This window comes from Ranitomeya imitator, chromosome 10, assembly GCF_032444005.1.
Source record: "Ranitomeya imitator isolate aRanImi1 chromosome 10, aRanImi1.pri, whole genome shotgun sequence".
In the NCBI taxonomy this organism is placed as follows: domain Eukaryota; kingdom Metazoa; phylum Chordata; class Amphibia; order Anura; family Dendrobatidae; genus Ranitomeya; species Ranitomeya imitator.
This window is the reverse complement of record NC_091291.1, coordinates 34,046,502-34,070,059: the sequence shown is the minus strand read 5'-3', so window position 1 is coordinate 34,070,059 and position 23,558 is coordinate 34,046,502. Positions and strand designations below refer to the sequence as shown.

At 42.5% G+C, this 23,558-nt stretch overlaps 1 long non-coding RNA gene across 1 annotated transcript in view; it reads right to left on the bottom strand.

Annotated features, from left to right (window-relative positions):
* Positions 1-8,139: 8,139 nt before the first annotated feature.
* Positions 8,140-23,558, bottom strand: part of LOC138651501 (uncharacterized) — an 85,464-nt gene continuing 70,045 nt past the window's right edge. The window contains exon 3 of the long non-coding RNA XR_011315502.1: positions 8,140-8,436. This is a non-coding gene — a long non-coding RNA (uncharacterized lncRNA). The remainder of the gene's footprint in view (positions 8,437-23,558) is intronic.

Below are 23,558 nucleotides of genomic sequence, written 5' to 3'. Positions count from 1 at the left end.
GCTTCTTTTTTGCGAGCATAATATTCCCAGATTCTTCAACCATTCCTCATATGACATTCTTTTCAGTCCGCTCACCATCCTGGTAGATCTTATCTGAATTTGCTCCAGTTTTTCAATGTATTTTTTAAAATGTGGCACCCAAAACTGACACAGTATTCTAGATGAGGCCTGACCAAGGAGGAGTAGAAAGGATAATTACTTAATGTGATCTAGACTCTATGTTTCTCATAATACATCCTAGAACTGTATTTGCCTTTTTGCTGCTGCATCACACTGTTGACTTGTGTGTAGTCTGTGATTTATTATCATACCCAAGTCTTTTTCACATGTGCTGTTACTTAGTTCTATTCCTCCCATTTTATAGAAGTAATTTTTCTTGCCCACATGTAGAATATTGCATTTCTCCCTGTTGAACATCATTCTATTATTCACTGTCCATTGTTCAAGCTTATCTAGATCCTTCTGAATCCTTTCTCTGTCTTTACGTGTATTAGCTATCCCTCGTCTGCAAATTTGATTAGATTACTTTCAGTTCCCTTACCTAGATCATTTATAAAAATGTTGAATAACACTGGGGTCAGAACATAGCTTTGTGGTTTCCCACTTGAAACACTCTTCCAATTGATTGTGCAACCATTTATTACCACTCTTTCAGTACGATCACTCAGCCAGTTATGAATCCACTTAACTATAGCCTTTGTCAATCCAATACTTTTTCATTTTTCAATAAGGATAGTATGAGATACTTTATCAAATGCTTTGCTGAAGTCGAGATGTACTATATCTACCACATATCCCCTGATCCACCCAGTCAGCGATTCCATCAAAGAAGGAAACTAGATTAGTCTGGCATGACATGTCTGCTACAAACTCAAGCTGGCTCTATTTAATTACTGTATTCTTATCCAAGTACTTACCTACATGCTGTTTAATAATTTGCTCAAATATCTTTCCTGGTATAGAAGTAAGGCTCACTGGCCTGTAATTTCCTGGCTCCATCTTCTTTGCTTTTTTGAAGATAGGGAAATTTACCCTTCTCCAATCTCCTGGGACATCCCCTGTTCCCCAGGATTGATCAAAGATTCTGGCTACTGGTCCTGCAATTTCCTCTGCTATCTCTTTCAGTAGTCTAGGATGTAATTCATCTGGACCAGGAGATTCCAAATCATTTAAATTAGACAAGTGTTCCCTCGCCATCTCTCTGTTTATGGATAGTGTGGATTCTTTTATTCCTTCAATGGCACTGTGAAGATTAGTTGATGTTACAATTGCTTTCTTAGAGAACATACATGCAAAATAGGAATTAAAATTTTCAGCTTTCTCATCATTTTTGACCCTCATTTTGATAATTTCCTATCCTGGTCCTCATATAATCTCACATCCTGAGCCCCCATATAATCTTACATCCTGTGCTCCATATAATCTCACATCCTGGGCCCCATAAGTCTCGCATTGATTCTGCAATGATTTAAAATATAAAAAGTTCTTCTTACCTGTCCACAGTCCAGCATCGGCTTCTTTCTTCCTACTTTATTTGTGGTGCCAACGCTCCGGCGCATGGTGGTGAGTCTGACATCATACTCTGGCGTCATGTATGCTGATGTCAGCTGCTGCTGAGTTGGTGGCTATTTTAACTCTTGCAGTGCAGGAAGGGCTTCCTGCACTGCAATATGTTCACTGAATGCGTATTCGATGATGCATTAATTTGAAACTAGCGGGATGGCCCTCGGAGCCGATCGAAGCACTGCATCCTGCCGGCTTGGAGAACTAGCTGCAATTTTAATGTTCGATTCCCCCGAACCAGTGGGAACTGGCTCAATCCCACCCTTGGGCTTAGCTCTTGAGCCAACTTTCTACAAATCCTGCAGACTTCTGAAACACACATACAGCAGATATTGGGAGAAGTGGGCGAATTCCAAGCAAGGGGAAGGCAATTCACCACCAGGCAAATCCAGCTCACTGGCTTCAGGTGCCTTTTATCTGTTCACTACCATTTCTGGACATATAATTGAAAGGTGCCATTCAAAACTACAACTCATCCCACAAAAAAACAGGCTCTCATATGGCTGTGTTGACTGAAAAATGAAAAAGTCATGGCTCTTGTAAGAAAGGGAGGGAAAAATGAAAAATTGCCATGTTGACAAGTTAAAAATAAATGTCTGCAAGGGTCCATTTTAAAAAGGTCTACAAGGTCATAATGGTCCCACAAAAGCAAGTGTCGTAACGAGAACATTTGTGCAACTTGTCTACAGTACGTCTATGGAAGTCAAGTTGTGTTTGGTTTTGGACCAAAAATCCAACAATATGGAATTTTCTGGAATTGCCCCATTCAAAGTCGTGGTAGGTCCCAGGTTGCAAAGCTTCCCAATTGCAGCGGTGGTAGGTCACTTGGTTACAAAATTACTCAATAGAATTCATATCACTGTGTATCACTAAAAATATCAGTTTTGGGCAGTTGCTTAGCTATAAGGGTGCAGAGGTAGCAATGTCCCCATGTCTTGATGTCTAATGGGACCCAAAAAGTCCTTTGAGACATATGGAGACATTGGTATTAGAAATTACACATGGTAGGTATGTCATTTTATAGATTTTGCATTGGTTCAGAAGCTACACTTCAAGAATCTCCTAATATTTTATTATTTATTCCATGGCGCTTTACATGTGAGGAGGGGTATACATAATAAAAACAAGTACAATAATCTTAATCAATACAAGTCATGACTGGTACATAAGGAGAGAGGACCCTGCCCGCGAGGGCTCACAATATATATATTAATAAAATATTATTTGAGGGACATATTAACTTATTAATACTGTTTTTTTAATTGCTGATTTCCCCTGTAGCTTTGTCTGGTATATTAGCCCCAGTTACAGGGAAATTCAGCCTTTGGCTGCATAGCAGCGCAAACTGGATCTCCTAGGACCCAGCAGCTCTTGTTCCTTCCCTACACCCAGTGATCATATGATACGGAGGTAGAAACATGGTCAGCGCTATTGCTTTCTAATCTGTATGCATAAGTGCTAGTTCAGCTTGTGTGAACCGTGATCGCGATGGAAAGCATGATAATAAACCATCAAATATAAAATCTCAGATACAGATACCATAATAATAGTCCTCGGAAACCATCCAAAAACTACTTGGGATAATACCCTGTAAAGCTTCCCAATAGCATAGAATACATGACTTGAAGCATAAAAATCACAAAAAAGGTGATACTGGCCCCCCGAGGAAGCCAAAAGCAAATCGCACGTCGGGGCGAGTGTGTGAACCTATGAAAAAGGATATGGGTAAGTATATATAATTGGAACACTTCTTCTTCTTGCATGAAGGGTTTCTTACTATGCGGTCTGAGACCGGTTTTGAATTGAGGGATATGTGTTTCCCCATACCCATGTGTTAGTAGGGGACTGTAGCCGCTTTGGATATTATGCACTGGCACTTTATTATTGTAATATTGCTGGTTATATTGAAAAAATCTTCCTCTGCTCGATTACTTCTGTGCCCATACCCTGTTTCTGTGGTGCAACACATTCTTTCATGGGTGCACCTGTACCGTGTATTCAAATGGCTCTGTTTGTGATACTATAATATTCTATAATAATAAACCATGTCTGATTTTTTGTGAGTAGTCCGGCTGTGTCCCTGCATCCACAGCTGCACAATCTTATGTAAGCTACTTACTCGGCATTGATATTTTAGAATGTCAGTGCAGATCAGGTTCGTACATAGAAATAATGGGGCCCATAGCAGAAGTTATAATTGCCCACCGCCCCCCCTCAAAAAATAAATATATTTGGCGGGGACACAGAAGAGCATATCTCAACTTTGCAGTTCTTACAAAGTAATTTTCCCCCTACTGAAGCCCTAGATTCCCCTTTCGTTGCATCAATATTGCAAAATGCCAACCAAAGTACCCCCCAAACACAGTATGATACCTCCATAGTGAATTTCTCCACAGCACCCGCCACACACACAGCATGATGAACCTTCTGTACCCTACTGACCCAACTCAACTTCCTCAGCAAAATTATGGTGACCCCAACAGAGTATAATCCCACAACTGTGACCCCCCACATAGCCCTCTATGCAGTATAATGGGCCTATATATAGCATAATGGTGCCACACCTCACAACACTGTATAATGACCCCCACTAGCCAAACAGTGTAATGACCCCCAACCAGCCCTCCATACAGATGATGGAGCCCACACAAACCTTCACACTGTATAATTTCTTGCATACAGTATAGTGGCCCCACATAGCCCTCCGTAAAGTATAAATGCTTTCACATAGCCCTTCAAATATTAAAATGGCCCCACATAGCGCTCCAAATATTAGAATGGCACCCACATAGCCCTCTATAAAGTATAATGGGCTCTATAGTCCTTCATATAGTATACTGAGCCTCATAATCCTCCATATAGTATAATGCACTCCCAATAGTCCTCCATACAGTATAACACAACCCACAGTCCTTCATATAGTATAATGCACTCCCCATAGTCCTACATAAAGTAAATAGGTAAATTGAGATCAGTAGGGAAAGATTAGCTCTTTAGACGAAGACTAGATCATGTTCCTTCCCTCTGTTCTTTCCATTGCCTCAGTGAAACTTGATGAACATGTCTTTTTTAAACTGATTCGTAACTGTAGCGCACCGCATTCCGGTAGCCACTGCGGAGACACTAGTCTCCTTCTATGCCGTAGCACACGACATAACAGTGTAGGTCCTGGCTAGGTGTGTATACTTGTACTGTGAGGGCATCACACCTGTGCAGGTCGCATTTAGTCGGTGGTGTGGCTGGCCAGGACCATGTGTTTTACAGTTCAATGAGAGAGACTCCTGTCTCGTCAGTCACTTCTCTTCAGGATCACACTATCCCTCTTCCTTAGTCTCCTCTCACTTAGTGTCACCCTTCTATGTAGCTCTGCTCACTTTACTCTCCAAACCCTATCTAACTAACAAGAACTCTATCACTTTCCTTAGCACTAATCCTGTCCCATTATGGGCTACTTCCAAACATTATGTCTGCCTACCCCTATACTATATAATACACTATAATACCTTACATTATCACATCCGACATTATACATTGCTTACAATACTACTACATACTGTACAAAACCACATAATTCTTATGACACAATATACATACTAAAACACATGGCATAATACACATTACAAAGCGATTGGTGCCTTCAGGGGCAGGAATGTGACAGCACAGTCCACCATCCTTACATAACTACAGAAAAGAAAATTAATTTTAATGCAACGAATGAGGCAAATAAAAGGCTTGAAAAAATGTAACACCTTAACGTCAATTTGTGGAAAGAATTACATAAGATAAGAAAGGATGACCTACTTTGTAGGATACCTACTTAAGGGTAAGACAATGGTGGTACCAAGACCTACCACACAGAAATTTACGTCTACAAGGGCAGCATTTGTCTCTTCCTCTTCTGATGTCATCCCTCGTTTTTGCCTATTATCCCACAAAAATATGGCAGAACGAATTCTGTACTTTTTCAGCATCCCCACAGCTCAATAGCTCTGGCCTATGGACCTTTGAGGGCAACACAACTTTCAGCCCATTTAGAGAAAAAGCAAACTGAACAGCCAGACATTTCTGGGCGAGAGAGGAGAAAGGAGGCTTAAATACGCTTGTCGAGGTACAAAACCTCGCTTAAAAGAAAATTAAAAGTTTTTTAAGTTGCTGTCTGGTTTTCATTAGAGTGAACGTTTTGTCCAGGACCCGGAGAGAAAAGAAGGGGTTTACAAAAGAGGCCGGTGGGGAAGCGTGTCAGTGTCATTACTCTTCCCCCTTGCTCGGATTAGGACTGCTGTCCTGTGCCCCTTTGAACAGATGCAAATATCCATTGAGGGCGAACTCAACAGTTCAGACAGACAGGACCAAAGCAAGGAAGCGTGGAAGAAACATTCTCTTTATTTTTCTAATTTCTCCTTTCTTAAATAGCCCTAATCCAATTTTGTTTGTGTTCTGTCTTGGCTCACTCTACCATCATCATCTGCTATGGATACTGCTTTGGTCTTCACGCCTCGCTTAACCCTTCCAAGACGGACTGTACAATTCAGCTCTGCGCTAATAAATAAATGCATAGATTACAAAGGGATTACTTCTCTTTTTTTGTGGCAAATAAAACTTTTTAAAATGCAGTGATTTACAAAAACAAGTAAAGAATTTTGAACCTCAAATTTTTTTCCTACTTTTTTTGATACTTGAATAACCTTTTATATACAATTACTTAAATTTTCGACTCTTTCAATTACTTGCGTCGAGAACCGATCCAACCACTTTTTTGACCCTTGAAATGTAACTGGAAAAAAAAATGACATGATCACATACTGTTTATCCCAATAGGCAGATAAACTGGCCATAGATATTTGAGGGAAATCTGCCAATCCAAGAACAATTGCTCGTTCACACAAAGTTTCTTTCAGCTTCAGCCAAAAGATCGGCGCCCTATACCAGTGTTTTGCACCTGCACTCCTCAAGCGCTTGCAACCGGTCAAATTTTAAGGATATCCCATAGAGCGAGCACCTGTGCTAGCTATAGATGTATTGACACCGATACCGAATACTCTTCCCAATCCTCATTGACCTGTTGTGGGTACTTGAAGATATCATTTGGGAAACACAGTCATATACTAAGTAGCTGACTCAAAAAGTATTGTTTGCTTGTCTAAATGCATTTGTCTCCAGCCAAAAGTCTGAAACCGACCTAGCGTATCCAATGAATTAGTGGATATTCAAAGACCCTGATCTTTCCTTATCCACATCTGTTAGGTTTTGGTCTCAAAAATGGTGATTCACCAGAAGATGCTAGCAGAATTTGAATAAATTAGTTAATACGGTACTTGGGTTTGGATCATTTCAATAATCAAGGTTGGTCCAAAGCTAGGTATTGAATAAAAGATTGTCCCAACTCCATATCCTTCCGTATTTAGATTGACCGAGCATGGAAGTTATTTCCGTATGAAGATAAGTGGTGGCCAGAAATCTCTTACTTATGTCCTAAGAATATGAAAAGTCTGAATGAGTTAAAGGCCAAGAAATATTTAAATAGGACCAGTCACCAGGTCAAAAGTGGACAGTTTGTTATCTTACATTATTCCTGCTTCTCACCTGAGTATTCCGGTTTTTGTTTTTTGCAAATGCCCCATACGTTTCCGGAGATATGAGCAAGAAGGCATTGCTCACTGGGTAATAAAACAGAGCAGCCTAAAGACACACCCCAGAGGATCCGGTAAGCCATCCCCCTTGCAACTAACCATTAAAGTTTTCACTAAGAAAAGTCCATATCTCTGGAAGAGTATGACGTATTTAAAAGATGTAAAAACCGGAACACTCAGGTGAGAAGTGGAATAAAACAACAGCAAAACTGTGTTGCCTCAGTGGATAGCGGCTTGTTTGAGACCATGGATATAATACAATCAGTAAAATTTCCAGGTCCATAATGACTCAAGTAGACCCGCTTTAGATAAAAATCTAATTCTAATTCTGTTCATATGCTCTATTATTTTTGAGGTCTGTATAGACGCACACAGTGCATCACCTCACCAGGGAAGTACATACAATTGGTGCAACCTGTGTAGCTACGCAAGGGCCCAAGAGTTAAGGGGAGCCATTTACACCTTCAAAGAAGGTGAAATTATGCATTATAATAAACTTTTGCACTCAAAGGGCCCATATATTGACCCTTACCCATTGCAAAAGACTCCTTCACAACTGAAGCTCCCAATATTCCCCCTAATACGATAAATTACATGCTTATGCTAATCAAGGAGTCTTGTAATTGCCACCTCAATGCCCAGCTTTGTCATCTTTCAAGAGTGTAATCTTAGTGGTGAGGCAAGGACAAATTGCTATTTCAAAAAAAATTGGCAGGAATTAGCCACAATTGTCCTCAAACCTTAGGAAACCAACAACATGCTAATACCTGCATATATATGATATGCAGTAGAGGGGAGGTGTCATCAAGAAATACATCTAACCCTGTAGGATGCAGTGGGTATGTACTCTTTATCGAAAAGTTCTTCTATGCACATTATGTGTAGCCATATGGTTATAGGAGAAGAGCTATGAGCAAATCAGCAAGGAAATGACTGGACAAGGTCTTCTAATTGATGAATATTTCACTGGCAACAAAGACACAGCTTGTACATAGTTTGGTCTCTTCTATGGTAACATTTTTTATTTTGACTGCCTTCTGCTTGGTCTCAAGCCATAACTACTTGATGGATGAATGATGTGTAGGAGGACTGATCTTGTGTAAGCCTAGGTAGGTCCACCAGGGTCTTCTCCGTTATCTTGACAGTATCAAGCAATTGGGTTGCTTGTCTTCCTCTTTGCCTCCTATTCTTCGGACCATGATATCCTTCTCCAAGTGATTGCAGTAACATTTGGATGCAAAATCTGGATGATAAAGAAACAAGACAGAAGAAGAATAGACAACTTCAAAATTTGGTGCTGTCAGGATGAACAAATAAATTAATTTGGGAACAAATCAAGCTAGACATGTCACTCGAAGCAAGGATCATCAAGCTACAACTTGCCTTCTTTGGACACATCATATGGAGAGAGCAATCACTGGAGAAGGAGATCATGGTGAGAACAATAGAAGGAGCAAGGTGAAGAGGAGACCAGCAAGGCAATGTTGGAGAAGACCCTGGTGGACCTATCTAGATTTGCACAAGATCAATCTTCCTAGAGATCGTTCATCTATTCAGTCGCCAGTCGAGATATATACTGCTCAAAAAAGAAAGGGAACACTTAAGCAACACAATGTAAATCCAAGTCAATCACACTTCTGTGAAATCAACCTGTCCAGTTATGAAGCAACACTTATTGTGAATCAATTTCTAGTGCTGTTGTGCAAATGGAATAGGCAATACCTATAAAGGAGTGGTTCTGCAGGTGATGGCCACAGACCATTTCTCTGTTCTCATCCTTTTTGGCTGTTATTTTGATCACTTTTGCATTTTTGTCATTGCTCTCACCCCTAGAGGTACTGTACAGTAGCAGGAGGTGGTGTCTACAACCCACAGAAGTTGCTCAAGTAGTGCAGCTCATCCAGGATGGCACATTTCTGCAAGCTGTTGCAAGAAGGGTAGCTATGTCTGTTAGCACAGTGTCCAGAGCATTGAGCAGAAACCATGAGACAAACCAGTATACCAGAAGACGTGGAGGGGGTCGTAGGAGGGCAACAACCCAGCAGCTGGACTGCTATCTCCTCCTTTGTGCAAGGAGGAACAGGATGAGCAGTGCCAGAGCTCTGCAAAATGAACTCCAGCAGGCCACTAACATTCATGTGTCCATTCAAACTGTCAGAAACAGACTCCATGAGATTGGTATGAGTGACCGACGTCCACAAGCGGGTGCTGTGCTTACAGTCCAACATCGTGCAGGGCGATTGGCATTTGCCAGAGAACACCAAGATTGGCAGATTCGACCCTTGCACCCTGTGCTCTTCACAGATGAAAGCAGGTTCACACTGAGCACATGACAGACGTGAGAGAGTCTGGAGGCGCCGTGGAGAGCGATCTGCTGCCTGCAACATCCTCTGCATGACCGGTTTGGCAGTGGGTTAGTAATGGTGTGGGGAGGTATTTCTTTGGAGGGCCACACAGCCCTCTATATGTTATCCAGAGGTAGCCTGATTGCCGTTAGTTCCCGGGATGAGATCCTCGCAACCATTGTGAGACCATATGCAGGGGCAGTGGTGTTATGATTAGGTAATTCAGTACTACAATGGACATAGAAGACAGAGCACATACAGTGACCTGACAATAACCCAAAAACATAGAACGAGCTCTGAGACATGGGAACTCTGCTGACCGCAATCCCTAATCCTCTCCAACCACACTAGAGGCAGCCGTGGATTGCGCCTAACGCTCCCTATGCAACTCGGCACAGCCTGAGAAACTAGCTAGCCTGAAGATAGAAAATAAGCCTACCTTGCCTCAGAGAAATACCCCAAAGGAAAAGGCAGCCCCCCACATATAATGACTGTGAGTTAAGATGAAAAGACAAACGTAGAGATGAAATAGATTTAGCAAAGTGAGGCCCGACTTACTGAACAGAGCGAGGATAGGAAAGGTAACTTTGCGGTCAACACAAAACCCTACAAACAACCACGCAAAGGGGGCAAAAAGACCCTCCGTACCGACTAACGGCACGGAGGTACACCCTCTGCGTCCCAGAGCTTCCAGCAAGCAAGAAAAACAAATAAACAAGCTGGACAGAAAAAACAGCAAACAAAAATAACACAAGAGCAACTTAGCTATGCAGAGCAGCAGGCCACAGGAACGATCCAGGAGGAAACAAGTCCAATACTAGAACATTGACTGGAGGCCAGGATCAAAGCACTAGGTGGAGTTAAATAGAGCAGCACCTAACGACTTCACCACATCACCTGAGGAAGGAAACTCAGAAGCCGCAGTACCACTTTCCTCCACCAACGGAAGCTCATAGAGAGAATCAGCCGAAGTACCACTTGTGACCACAGGAGGGAGCTCTGCCATAGAATTCACAACAGTACCCCCCCCTTGAGGAGGGGTCACCGTACCCTCACCAGAGCCCCCAGGACGACCAGGATGAGCCATATGAAAGGCACGAACAAGATCGGGAGCATGGACATCAGAGGCAAAGACCCAGGAATTATCTTCCTGAGCATAACCCTCCCACTTAACCAGATACTGGAGTTTCCGTCTTGAAATGCGAGAATCCAAAATCTTCTCCACTATATACTCCAACTCCCCCTCCACCAAAACCGGGGCAGGAGGATCAACAGATGGAACCATAGGTGCCACGTATCTCCGCAACAATGACCTATGGAATACGTTATGGATGGAAAAAGAATCTGGAAGGGTCAAACGAAAAGACACAGGATTAAGAACCTCAGAAATCCTATACGGACCAATGAAACGAGGTTTAAACTTAGGAGAGGAAACCTTCATAGGAATATGACGAGAAGACAACCAAACCAAATCCCCAACACGAAGTCGGGGACCCACACAGCATCTGCGATTAGCAAAACGTTGAGCCTTATCCTGGGACAAGGTCAAATTGTCCACTACATGAGTCCAAATCTGCTGCAACCTGTCCACCACAGTATCCACACCAGGACAGTCCGAAGACTCAACCTGCCCTGAAGAGAAACGAGGATGGAACCCAGAGTTGCAGAAAAACGGCGAAACCAAGGTAGCCGAGCTGGCCCGATTATTAAGGGCGAACTCAGCCAAAGGCAAAAAGGACACCCAGTCATCCTGATCAGCAGAAACAAAGCATCTCAGATATGTTTCCAAAGTCTGATTGGTTCGTTCGGTCTGGCCATTAGTCTGAGGATGGAAAGCCGAGGAAAAAGACAAGTCAATGCCCATCCTAGCACAAAAGGCTCGCCAAAACCTCGAAACAAACTGGGAACCTCTGTCAGAAACGATATTCTCTGGAATGCCATGTAAACGAACCACATGCTGGAAGAACAATGGCACCAAATCAGAGGAGGAAGGTAATTTAGACAAGGGTACCAAATGGACCATCTTAGAGAAGCGATCACAAACTACCCAAATGACCGACATTTTTTGAGAGACAGGAAGATCTGAAATAAAATCCATAGAGAAATGTGTCCAAGGCCTCTTCGGGATCGGCAAGGGCAAAAGCAACCCACTGGCACGAGAACAGCAGGGCTTAGCCCGAGCAAAAATCCCACAGAACTGCACAAAAGAATGCACATCCCGCGACAGAGATGGCCACCAAAAGGATCTAGCCACCAACTCTCTGGTACCAAAGATTCCAGGATGACCAGCCAACACCGAACAATGAAGTTCAGAGATAACTCTATTCGTCCACCTATCAGGGACAAACAGTTTCTCCGCTGGGCAACGATCAGGTTTATTAGCCTGAAATTTTTGCAGCACCCGCCGCAAATCAGGGGAGATGGCAGACACAATTACTCCCTCTTTGAGAATACCCGCCGGCTCAGACAAACCCGGAGAGTCGGGCACAAAACTCCTAGACAGGGCATCCGCCTTCACATTTTTAGAGCCCGGAAGGTACGAAATCACAAAGTCAAAATGGGCGAAAAACAGCGACCAGCGAGCCTGTCTAGGATTCAACCGCTTGGCAGACTCGAGATAAGTCAAGTTCTTATGATCAGTCAAGACCACCACGCGATGCTTAGCTCCCTCAAGCCAATGACGCCACTCCTCGAATGCCCACTTCATGGCCAGCAACTCTCGATTACCAACATCATAATTTCACTCAGCAGGCGAAAACTTCCTGGAAAAGAAGGCGCATGGTTTCATCACCGAGCGATCAGAACTTCTCTGCGACAAAACAGCCCCCGCTCCAATCTCAGAAGCATCAACCTCGACCTGGTTCGGAAGCAAAACATCTGGCTGACACAACACAGGGGCAGAAGAAAAACGACGCTTCAACTCTTGAAAAGCTTCCACAGCAGCAGAAGACCAATTGACCACATCAGCACCCTTCTTAGTCAAATCGGTCAATGGTTTAGCAATACTAGAAAAATTGCAGATGAAGCGACGATAAAAATTAGCAAAGCCCAGGAACTTTTGCAGACTTTTCAGAGATGTCGGCTGAGTCCAATCATGGATGGCTTGGACCTTAACAGGATCCATCTCGATAGTAGAAGGGGAAAAGATGAACCCCAAAAATGAAACCTTCTGCACACCAAAGAGACACTTTGATCCCTTCACAAACAAAGAATTAGCACGCAGGACCTGAAACACCGTTCTGACCTGCTTCACATGAGACTCCCAATCATCCGAGAAGATCAAAATGTCATCTAAGTACACAATCAGGAATTTATCCAGGTACTCTCGGAAGATGTCATGCATAAAGGACTGAAACACTGATGGAGCATTGGCAAGTCCGAATGGCATTACTAGGTATTCAAAATGGCCCTCGGGCGTATTAAATGCAGTTTTCCATTCATCGCCTCGCTTAATACGCACAAGATTATATGCACCACGAAGATCTATCTTGGTGAACCAACTAGCCCCCTTAATCCGAGCAAACAAATTAGATAACAGCGGCAAGGGATACTGAAATTTAACCGTGATCTTATTTAGAAGGCGGTAATCTATACAAGGTCTCAGCGAACCATCCTTTTTGGCCACAAAAAAGAACCCCGCTCCCAATGGCGAAGATGACGGGCGAATATGCCCCTTCTCCAAGGACTCCTTCACATAACTCCACATAGCGGCGTGCTCAGGCACAGATAAATTAAACAGTCGACCTTTTGGGAATTTACTACCAGGAATCAAATCGATAGCACAATCACAATCCCTATGCGGAGGTAGGGTATCGGACTTGGGCTCATCAAATACATCCCGGTAATCAGACAAGAATTCTGGGACCTCAGAAGGAGTGGATGACGAAATAGACAGAAATGGGACATCATCATGTACCCCCTGACAACCCCAGCTGGACACAGACATGGATTTCCAATCTAATACTGGATTATGGACTTGTAGCCATGGCAACCCCAACACGACCACATCATGCAGATTATGCAACACCAGAAAGCGAATAACCTCCTGATGTGCAGGAGCCATGCACATGGTCAGCTGGGTCCAGTACTGAGGCTTATTCTTGGCCAAAGGCGTAGCATCAATTCCTTTCAATGGAATAGGATACTGCAAGGGCTCCAAGAAAAACCCACAACGCCTAGCATACTCCAAGTCCATCAAATTCAGAGCAGCGCCTGAATCCACAAATGCCATGACAGAATAAGATGACAAAGAACAGATCAAGGTAACGGACAAAAGAAATTTTGACTGTACCGTACCAATGGTGGCAGACCTAGCGAACCGCTTAGTGCGCTTAGGACAATCAGAGATAGCATGAGTGGAATCACCACAGTAGAAACACAGCCCATTCTGACGTCTGTGTTCTTTCCGTTCAACTCTGGTCAAAGTCCTATCGCACTGCATAGGCTCAGGTTTAAGCTCAGGTAATACCGCCAAATGGTGCACAGATTTACGCTCACGCAAGCGTCGACCGATCTGAATGGCCAAAGACATAGACTCATTCAGACCAGCAGGCATAGGAAATCCCACCATGACATCCTTAAGGGCTTCAGAGAGACCCTTTCTGAAAATAGCTGCGAGCGCACCTTCATTCCATTGAGTGAGCACGGACCACTTTCTAAATTTCTGACAATATACCTCTATCTCATCCTGACCCTGACACAGAGTCAGTAACTTTTTCTCTGCCTGATCCACTGAATTAGGTTCATCGTACAGCAATCCGAGCGCCAGGAAAAACGCATCAATATTACATAATGCAGGATCTCCTGGCGCAAGAGAAAATGCCCAGTCCTGAGGGTCGCCACGTAAAAAAGAAATAATGATCCTGACTTGTTGAACTGGGTCACCAGAGTAGCGAGGTTTCAAAGCCAGAAATAGTTTACAATTATTTTTGAAACTCAGAAATTTAGTTCTATCTCCAAAAAACAAATCAGGAATAGGAATTCTTGGTTCTAACATAGAATTCTGAACCACAAAGTCTTGAATATTTTGTACTCTTGCCGTGAGCTGATCCACACATGAAGACAGACCTTTAATGTCCATCGCTACACCTGTGTCCTGAACCACCCAAATGTCTAGGGAAAAAAAAATGGTCTCAGGTCTTCTTTTTTCCCTCTATTGAGAATCATTAGTACTTTGGGCCTCCAGTACTGTTATGATTAGGTAATTCAGTACTACAATGGACATAGAAGACAGAGCACATACAGTGACCTGACAATAACCCAAAAACATAGAACGAGCTCTGAGACGTGGGAACTCTGCTGACCGCAATCCCTAATCCTCTCCAACCACACTAGAGGCAGCCATGGATTGCGCCTAACGCTCCCTATGCAACTCGGCACAGCCTGAGAAACTAGCTAGCCTGAAGATAGAAAATAAGCCTACCTTGCCTCAGAGAAATACCCCAAAGGAAAAGGCAGCCCCCCACATATAATGACTGTGAGTTAAGATGAAAAGACAAACGGAGAGATGAAATAGATTTAGCAAAGTGAGGCCCGACTTACTGAACAGAGCGAGGATAGGAAAGGTAACTTTGCGGTCAACACAAAACCCTACAAACAACCACGCAAAGGGGGCAAAAAGACCCTCCGTACCGACTAACTGCACGGAGGTACACCCTCTGCGTCCCAGAGCTTCCAGCAAGCAAGAAAAACAAATAAACAAGCTGGACAGAAAAAACAGCAAACAAAAATAACACAAGAGCAACTTAGCTATGCAGAGCAGCAGGCCACAGGAATGATCCAGGAGGAAACAAGTCCAATACTAGAACATTGACTGGAGGCCAGGATCAAAGCACTAGGTGGAGTTAAATAGAGCAGCACCTAACGACTTCACCACATCACCTGAGGAAGGAAACTCAGAAGCCGCAGTACCACTTTCCTCCACCAACGGAAGCTCATAGAGAGAATCAGCCGAAGTACCACTTGTGACCACAGGAGGGAGCTCTGCCACAGAATTCACAACACAGTGGGCCCTGGGTTCCCTATGATGCATGACAATGTTAGATCTCGTGGCTGAAGTGTGTCAGCAGTTCCTGCATGATGAAGGCATTGATACTATGGACTGTTCTGCCCATTCCCCAACCTGAGTCCAATCAAGCACATCTGGGAGATCATATCTCTTTATATCCACCAATGCCACATTGCACCACAGACTGTCCAGGAGTTGACTGATGCTTTAATCCAGGCCTGGGAGGAGATCCCTCAGGAGAACATCCACCGCCTCATCAGGACGATGCTCAGGCATTGTAGGGAGGTCACACAGGCACATGGAGGCCACACACAATACTGAGCATCATTTCCTTGTCTTAAGGCATTTCCACTGAAGTTGGATAAACCTGTAATTTAATTTTCCACTTCGAATTTGGCATATTAATTTTTATTTACATTGATCATTTTTTTGGTTTTGTTGTTCTCAACACATTCCACTATAATGATTAAAGATTTGCAACTGGAATATTTCATTTACTGATATCTAGGATGTGGTATTTTAGTGATCTCTTTAATTTTTTTTGAGCAGGGTATATATAAAGCATAGCCATATTTATTACATGCTCAATACTCTCTTTAGTAATCAATAATATAATGTTAAAAGTTACTTTTATAGTATCATCATTACGTTTCCATGGATGCCTTCCTAGAAGGGTCAATGTTTACTGAAAGCTATTCATCGGCTCAGATGGGCAGGTTGCTCCCTCTATGCAATTTTATCAAGATGGGATAATTATGACAAGGTATTCCGTTGCACCCTACAAGCACGGCACAATGAATATCAATACAGTCTTGTCTGAAGACTCGGCTGAAAGAAGCTGTTGATCAACCCATTGGAGAGGGATAAAGGTTTATACAACACACAATTGGCCACTATACAAGACATTCACTCACTGTACAATATACGGCTTGGACCGTGCACCACTTGTCATTGGCCCAAAAACAAATCCAACTCCATTAGGGACAAACCACAGAGGTAACCCACCACACTCTGATGTGCTTTGCATCTCCTCTGGATAGAAGCTACTTTGCATATCTAAAGTCTCCAGAACCTCATCCCTGCTATTAGTGGCCTGCAGGCCATCTCCCTTAATCCTCCTTTGGCTAATTCAAGCACAAAAAGCCTCTGATTTACACAACAATACCTTGGCACACTCTTCGCTGCTCTCCTGCCGGGAGAATTGTGCCTCTACGAACAATGTGTCATTTTAGAACTAAAAAGAAATCACAATTTCTCCACTGGGCCAGCTGCCACTGAAAATGCTAATTATCTACCCTCCCTCCTCCACCATCTCTCCAAGTGCCTGCACCAGACAAGCAGGTGAGGGGGCACCGACACCCCTCCTCTGTGGATTGCTACCCTCTTGTCTGGTTAATCACTGTCTATAAAGTGTCTAGAATCATATGGTTACATGGTAAAGGAAATATTTCATGAGCAGAAACTAATATTATTTGCATACCATGCATAATATAATCATAGTAAGATAGACTTTCGCTATTTCATTCATGATTGGACGCTATTTTTTTAGATAATTTAAGAAAAGATCTGCCATAACGACGTTGGGTCAATATGAGTTTTTGGACAAAAAAATTGACACTCTTGTTGAAGTGGCCATCGTTTCGTCCAAATATTAGAATTAGAGCGTTGTTGAAAAAGGTAAAAAAAAATATTTTTAATAAGTAATATAGTAATTTAAGTAATTTTTAGTGTCTCGTTGGCTAAAAGAGTAGAGTTTATTAGTAAAAAAAAATTAAAAAAATTAGGCTTAAAATGAAAAATTTTAAGAAATTTGAGTCGATTCAGAGGCACTATTTCAATGAAAGAACAATTACTGAGCTGTGGCTTCAGCTTTACAGTTATGGCCATATTAAAAGCCCTTGATACAAATATTAGTTCTGATTTACACTCTTCCATCCAAATAAAACTCTCATTAAAGTAGCCATTAAAATTTGAGGGTTCATAGAAAGTGATTTATTTATTTAACGGCCTTCGGTACGGTCTGGAGCCATGGCGATTTGATAGATAAACTCTCTTTACGAAGATCGATCTTCCACGTGTCTAGATAGGTCCACCAGGGTCTTCTGCACCATTATCTTGGTAGTATCTAGCCATCCGGTTCCTGATCTTCCTTTTCGCCTTGTTCCATCTATTCTTACCAGGGTCTTCTCCGCCATTATCTTGATAATATCAAGCCATCGGGTTGCTGATCTTCCTTTTCATCTTGTTCATCTGTTCTTCTGACCATGATGTCCTTCTCCAGTGGATCATGAATAATCAGATTTAAAAACTTTGGCGTCACCTATGATCTTATCTTCTATGTCGTTCTCTTAGGTTTATTATGGTTCTTTTTAAATAATACATTGAAATCTTAACTGGTTTATATTGATCAATTTTGATCTAGGCCAAATACATTTTTCATTTTCTTATAAGTTTATTGACTCTCTTCTTTGAGAAGACCACATCCCTAGAAGACCATTTTTAAAGTTCAATTTTAAAAGGTTTTCGGAGAGAGGTTCCATTGTCATTGCTACATATAAACGATGCAAAAAAAAGAAAGAAAGGAAAAAAATAAACAGAACCCGGGTACATGTTGTATTTGGACATGAGATACTGTTACATCTTTTTCATCCACGATTATCTCTCGTGCATGAAAGGACAATGAACTGCAAATGTCAAGTTTTGACAAAAGAAGGAGTCAACTTTGTCCTAAGAAGATCAAGATTTAGGAAAGGATAATACCATCAAACCATCCTGATCCCATACTTCCTGCCATCTGTAAAAGATAAAACGGGTCGTAAAGTGAGTTTGCATTTTAAGGTTTTGCGCCCAATCAGACCAAAGTCTAATGGGACGTTAATCCGAGCTGCCAATTTTACAAGGAGACAGTGAAGCAAGAAGAGAAATTTTGTTTTTATTTATTTATTTATTTTTAACAAAAATGGTTCTACTAAGGCAAAACAAAACCTATCATCGAAACTATGGATTTTTTCAATTATTTTTCATTAATTTGATATTTATTTTCCTATTTATTAAATGTGAGTTTGTATTTCTTTTCCGAGTCTTTAAATTTTGCACTTTTTTTGTTATAGTCAATAATGTGCCTGGGGTGCTACATAATTATGATGGATGTTAAATGCAGTGGCTGTGAAATTTCAAGACAAGATCGCATTAAATGTTACTGCAGAAATTAAATGGAACATTTTTTGATTGTTTATCATTTTGACACACATCTTTACATCTATAACGAATTAGATCCCATTCTAAAAATGTAGTTTTTGTTTTTTTATGGCTTTACTTACAGATCTATAGACTTATTTTGAAATTATTTAATAACAAATTTGACACTTTATATACTTTGATCCAAATTCTTCGTTTGCATATTTTTAAGGTTACGTTTCCTGTTTTGTCTCACGATATTCTTTAATAGTGTTGCACTAAATTCTTTAAAATGATGCACATGGTTAATGAATTTTGTGCAAAATAAAAAATGCTCTTTATGTTTGTCTTGGACATGTTTTGCGACTTCTTATCTCAAAAGTTGCACATTCCATTGAACGGCAGAAAATTTATATTCAAATATTTGTCGTGCATCAAATCTTCCTGAAAGCTCTTTACCTCTAGTCTTTGCCTTAATGAAAGCTCTTTACCTTTAGTCTTCACCTTCCTGAATGTTCTTTACCTCTAGTCTTTGCCTTTCTGAAAGCGCTTTACATTTAGTCTTCACCTTCCTGAAACTTCTTTACCTCTAGTCTTTGCCTTTCTGAAAGCGCTTTACATTTAGTCTTCACCTTCCTGAAACTTCTTTACCTCTAGTCTTTGTCTTCCTGAAAGTGTTTTACCTTTAGTCTTCACCTTCCTGAATGTTCTTTACCTATAGTCTTTGTCTTCCTGAAAGTGTTTTACCTTTAGTCTTCACCTTCCTGAATGTTCTTTACCTCTAGTCTTTGTCTTCCTGAAAGTGTTTTACCTTTAGTCTTCACCTTCCTGAATGTTCTTTACCTCTAGTCTTTGTCTTCCTGAAAGTGCTTTACCTTTAGGCTGTGTTCACACGTTGCTGTTTTTTCGCGGTTTTTCCCGATAAAAACGCTATAAAACCGCAAAAATACCGCATACAATAAGCATCCCATCATTTAGAATGAATTCCGCATGTTTTGTGCACATGATGCGTTTTTTTCCGCAAAAAAACGCATACCGCACAAAATCCGGACATGCTCTATCTTTTTGCGTTTTTTTTTGCGGATTTCCCACTCCAAAATGCATAGGGAAGTGTCCGGAAAAAACCGCGGCAAAAACGCGTCAAAACCGTGGCAAAAACGCGTCAAAACCGCGGCAAAAATACATGCGGTTTTCTTGCGGATTTCTTGCAGAAAATGTCCGGAATTCTCAGGAATTTTCTGCAAGAAATCCTGAACGTGTGCACATAGCCTTAGTTTTCACCTTCCTGAATGTTCTTTACCTCTAGTCTTTGCCTTCCTGAAAGCGCTTTACCTTTAGACTTTACCTTCCTGAATGTTCTTTACCTATAGTCTTTGCCTTCCTGAAAACGCTTTACTTTAGTCTTCACCTTCCTGAATGTTCTTTACCTCTAGTCTTTGCCTTCCTGAAAGCGCTTTACCTTTAGACTTTACCTTCCTGAATGTTCTTTACCTATAGTCTTTGCCTTCCTGAAAACGCTTTACTTTAGTCTTCACCTTCCTGAATGTTCTTTACCTCTAGTCTTTGCCTTCCTGAAAGCGCTTTACCTTTAGTCTTCACGTTCCTAAATGTTCTTTACCTCTAGTCTTTGTCTTCCTGAAAGTGCTTTACCTTTAGTCTTTACCTTCCTGAATGTTCTTTACCTCTAGTCTTTGCCTTCCTGAAAATGCTTTACCTTTAGTCTTCACCTTCCTGAATGTTCTTTACCCCTAGTCTTTGCCTTCCTGAAACATTTTTACCTCTAATCTTAGCCTTCCTGAAAGCGCTTTACCTTTAGTCTTCACCTTCCTGAATGTTCTTTACCTTTTGTCTTTGCCTTCCTGAAAGCGCTTTACCTCTAGTCTTTGCCTTCCTGAAAAGTTCTTTACCTCTAAAAAAAGGTTTTATCTATCTTCTAAGCAAATTTCATATCCTCATGTCATGATTAAAATAATTCTGTATTTATTTTGTAGCAGAGGCGTAGCTAGAGCTTTTGCCGCCCGGGGCTGTTCCCGAGTTTGGCGCCCCCCCCCCCTCCCCCGGCTCAATACACACAAAGGTTACCAAAAATGGTTTTCCTGTTTTGTAGAACTTAAAATGGGCCTAATGGTGTCACCCCCACATGCCAAACCTGTGACTTAATACCACCACACCATGACCAGGCCACATAGTGACCGAATAATACTACATACAAGGGACAAATACCACAACACCATTTCCAGACCACATATTACCACCACATAGTGACTGAATACTACAATACTGAGCAGTAATAAAAAAAACAAAACACAATACTATCACCATAAGTGCCAGTATTCACAGGAGATCTGTACTTAGTATGCAGTGTCTGTGTAGAGGTAATACAGAGATCACTGGTGACATTATACACAGGACCTCTATATAGTATACAGTGTATAGTGTCAGTGTATAGGTAACACTGACTCACCAGTGACGTCTCTAGGTGAAGTCCTTCATCTTTCATCCAGCACAGACCGCCATCATTCCTTCCAGCCAGGACTCGTTTCTGCAGGAAATAACACAGTTATCTCGAACACATTACTTAATTTTTCACAACTTCTACATTACATCACATGAAGAAAAAAAGGTGATATAGTGTCACTCTGCACAGTAACAGGACCGCCCCCCCATTTAAAACAGTATACTCAAAAAATAAAATAAATACATCACTGCAGTAATAATATCCCTTAATTAGCCCCTATGGTAACACTATTCCCCACCCTGGCCCCGTTTATCTCATTCCTGGCTCCAGCCATATGTTCTCGCATCCTGCCCTCATGAGTATCCATTCTACCCCATATGATCTCCCCATCCTGCCCCACCAGCCTCCATCGTATCCGTCCTGCCCCATGATCCAATCCTGCCCCGTGTCTCCAATCATGCCCCGTATCTACATTCTGCCCATGCCTCAAGTCCTGCCCCCAGTGTGTCCAGCAATCTGCCCCAGTGTGTCCAGCATATTACCCCCATGTTGTCCAGCAATCTGCCCCAGTGTGTCCAGCATATTACCCCCAGTGTGTCCAGCAATCTGCCCCAGTATGTCCAGCACTGCCCCCAGTGTGTCCAGCAATCTGCCCCAGTGTGTCCAGCAGTCTGCCCCAGTGTGTCCAGCATATTACCCCCAGTGTGTCCAGCATATTACCCCCAGTGTCCAGCATTGCCCCAGTGTGTCCAGCATATTACCCCCAGTGTGTCCAGCAATCTGCCCCAGTGTCCAGCATTGCCCCAGTGTGTCCAGAAGTCTGCCCCAGGGTCTCCAGCATTGCCTCAATGTGTCCAGAAATCTGCCCCAGGGTCTCCAGTATTGCCCCAGTGTGTCCAGCAATCTGCCCCATGGTCTCCTGTATTGCCCCAGCGTGTCCAGCATTCTGCTCCATGGTCTCCAGTATTGCCCCAGTGTGTCCAGCATTCTGCCCCATGGTCTCCAGTATTCAGTGTGTCCAGCAATCTGCCCCATAGTCTCCTTTATTGCCCCAGTGTGTCCAGCATTCTGCCCCATAGTCTCCAGTATTGCCCCAGTGTGTCCAGCAATCTGCCCCATGGTCTCCAGTATTGCCCCAGTGTGTCCAGCAATCTGCCCCATAGTCTCCTGTATTGCCCCAGTGTGTCCAGCAATCTGCCCCATGGTCTCCAGTATTGCCCCAGTGTGTCCAGCATTCTGCCCCATGGTCTCCTGTATTGCCCCAGTGTGTCCAGCATTCTGCCCCATGGTCTCCAGTATTGCCCCAGTGTGTCCAGCAATCTGCCCCATGGTCTCCAGTATTGCCCCAGTGTGTCCAGCAATCTGCCCCATGGTCTCCAGTATTGCCCCAGTGTGTCCAGCATTGCCCCCAGACAGAGTCAGACATAAAGAAAAAAAAAAAAGTAAAATCCTCACCTCTCCCGTTCCTAGCGCAGGTCCGGTGCAGTCAGCGTCTCTCCGGCTCTGCGACGCTCAGGACAGAGAGGCTGAGCGGTGCGCACAGTAGTGACGTCATCGCGCCCTCTGCCCTGAGACGTCGCAGAGTCAGAGGACGCTGCAGCTGCCACAGGAACCAGGAGAGGTGAGTATTAGAGCGGGGGGCGGGGGCCCGGGGGTTGGGGGAGCCTGGTCGTGGCGGCGGACGGGGCCGCCCGAAGATTTAAAGGGGCGTCTTTTTTTTTTTTTTTTCTTCTCTTTCTCCTCCTGCAGCGCCGGACGCCCCCCCTCCCCCCGCATTGTGCCGCCCGGGGCGGACCGCCCCCCCTGCACCCCCCTTCCTACGCCACTGTTTTGTAGGTCATTATTTGTATTTATATCACATCAGTTCACTCCACACACTTCTTTTCTTGTCTAATGGTATCCGTCGATGTTTTTGTGCTAATTTTTTCAAAATGACGCACGTTGTACATGAATATTACACAAAATCTAAAATGCTCTCTATTTTCGTCTTTTGCCTTTTTAAGTGCGAAAGTTGCATTGCTTTTTAAAATATTTTCAAAAAATGTTTTTTTTTTCGAAAGTACATAGCATCAATCCAGGGAGGAACTGGAGTACATTTCTGGAAAAAAACGTGCCACATCTTAACAAATCAGTAATGATAGATCGACCAAAAACATCTAGAAAACCCAAACATTGCCCACATTGACAAACTTTAAAAAAGGAGGCAAATGCATATACTGTAAAATGTAAAATAGACTTTTTTTTAAACTTGTGTATGCAAAAAGAAGAATAAGCGTAAATGGAAGATACCTAAAACTATCTACCATCTCTGTCAACCAATGGGAAATTTCACATATGCTAAATTGATGTCACTTCTACATAATTTCCTTTTCATTTTA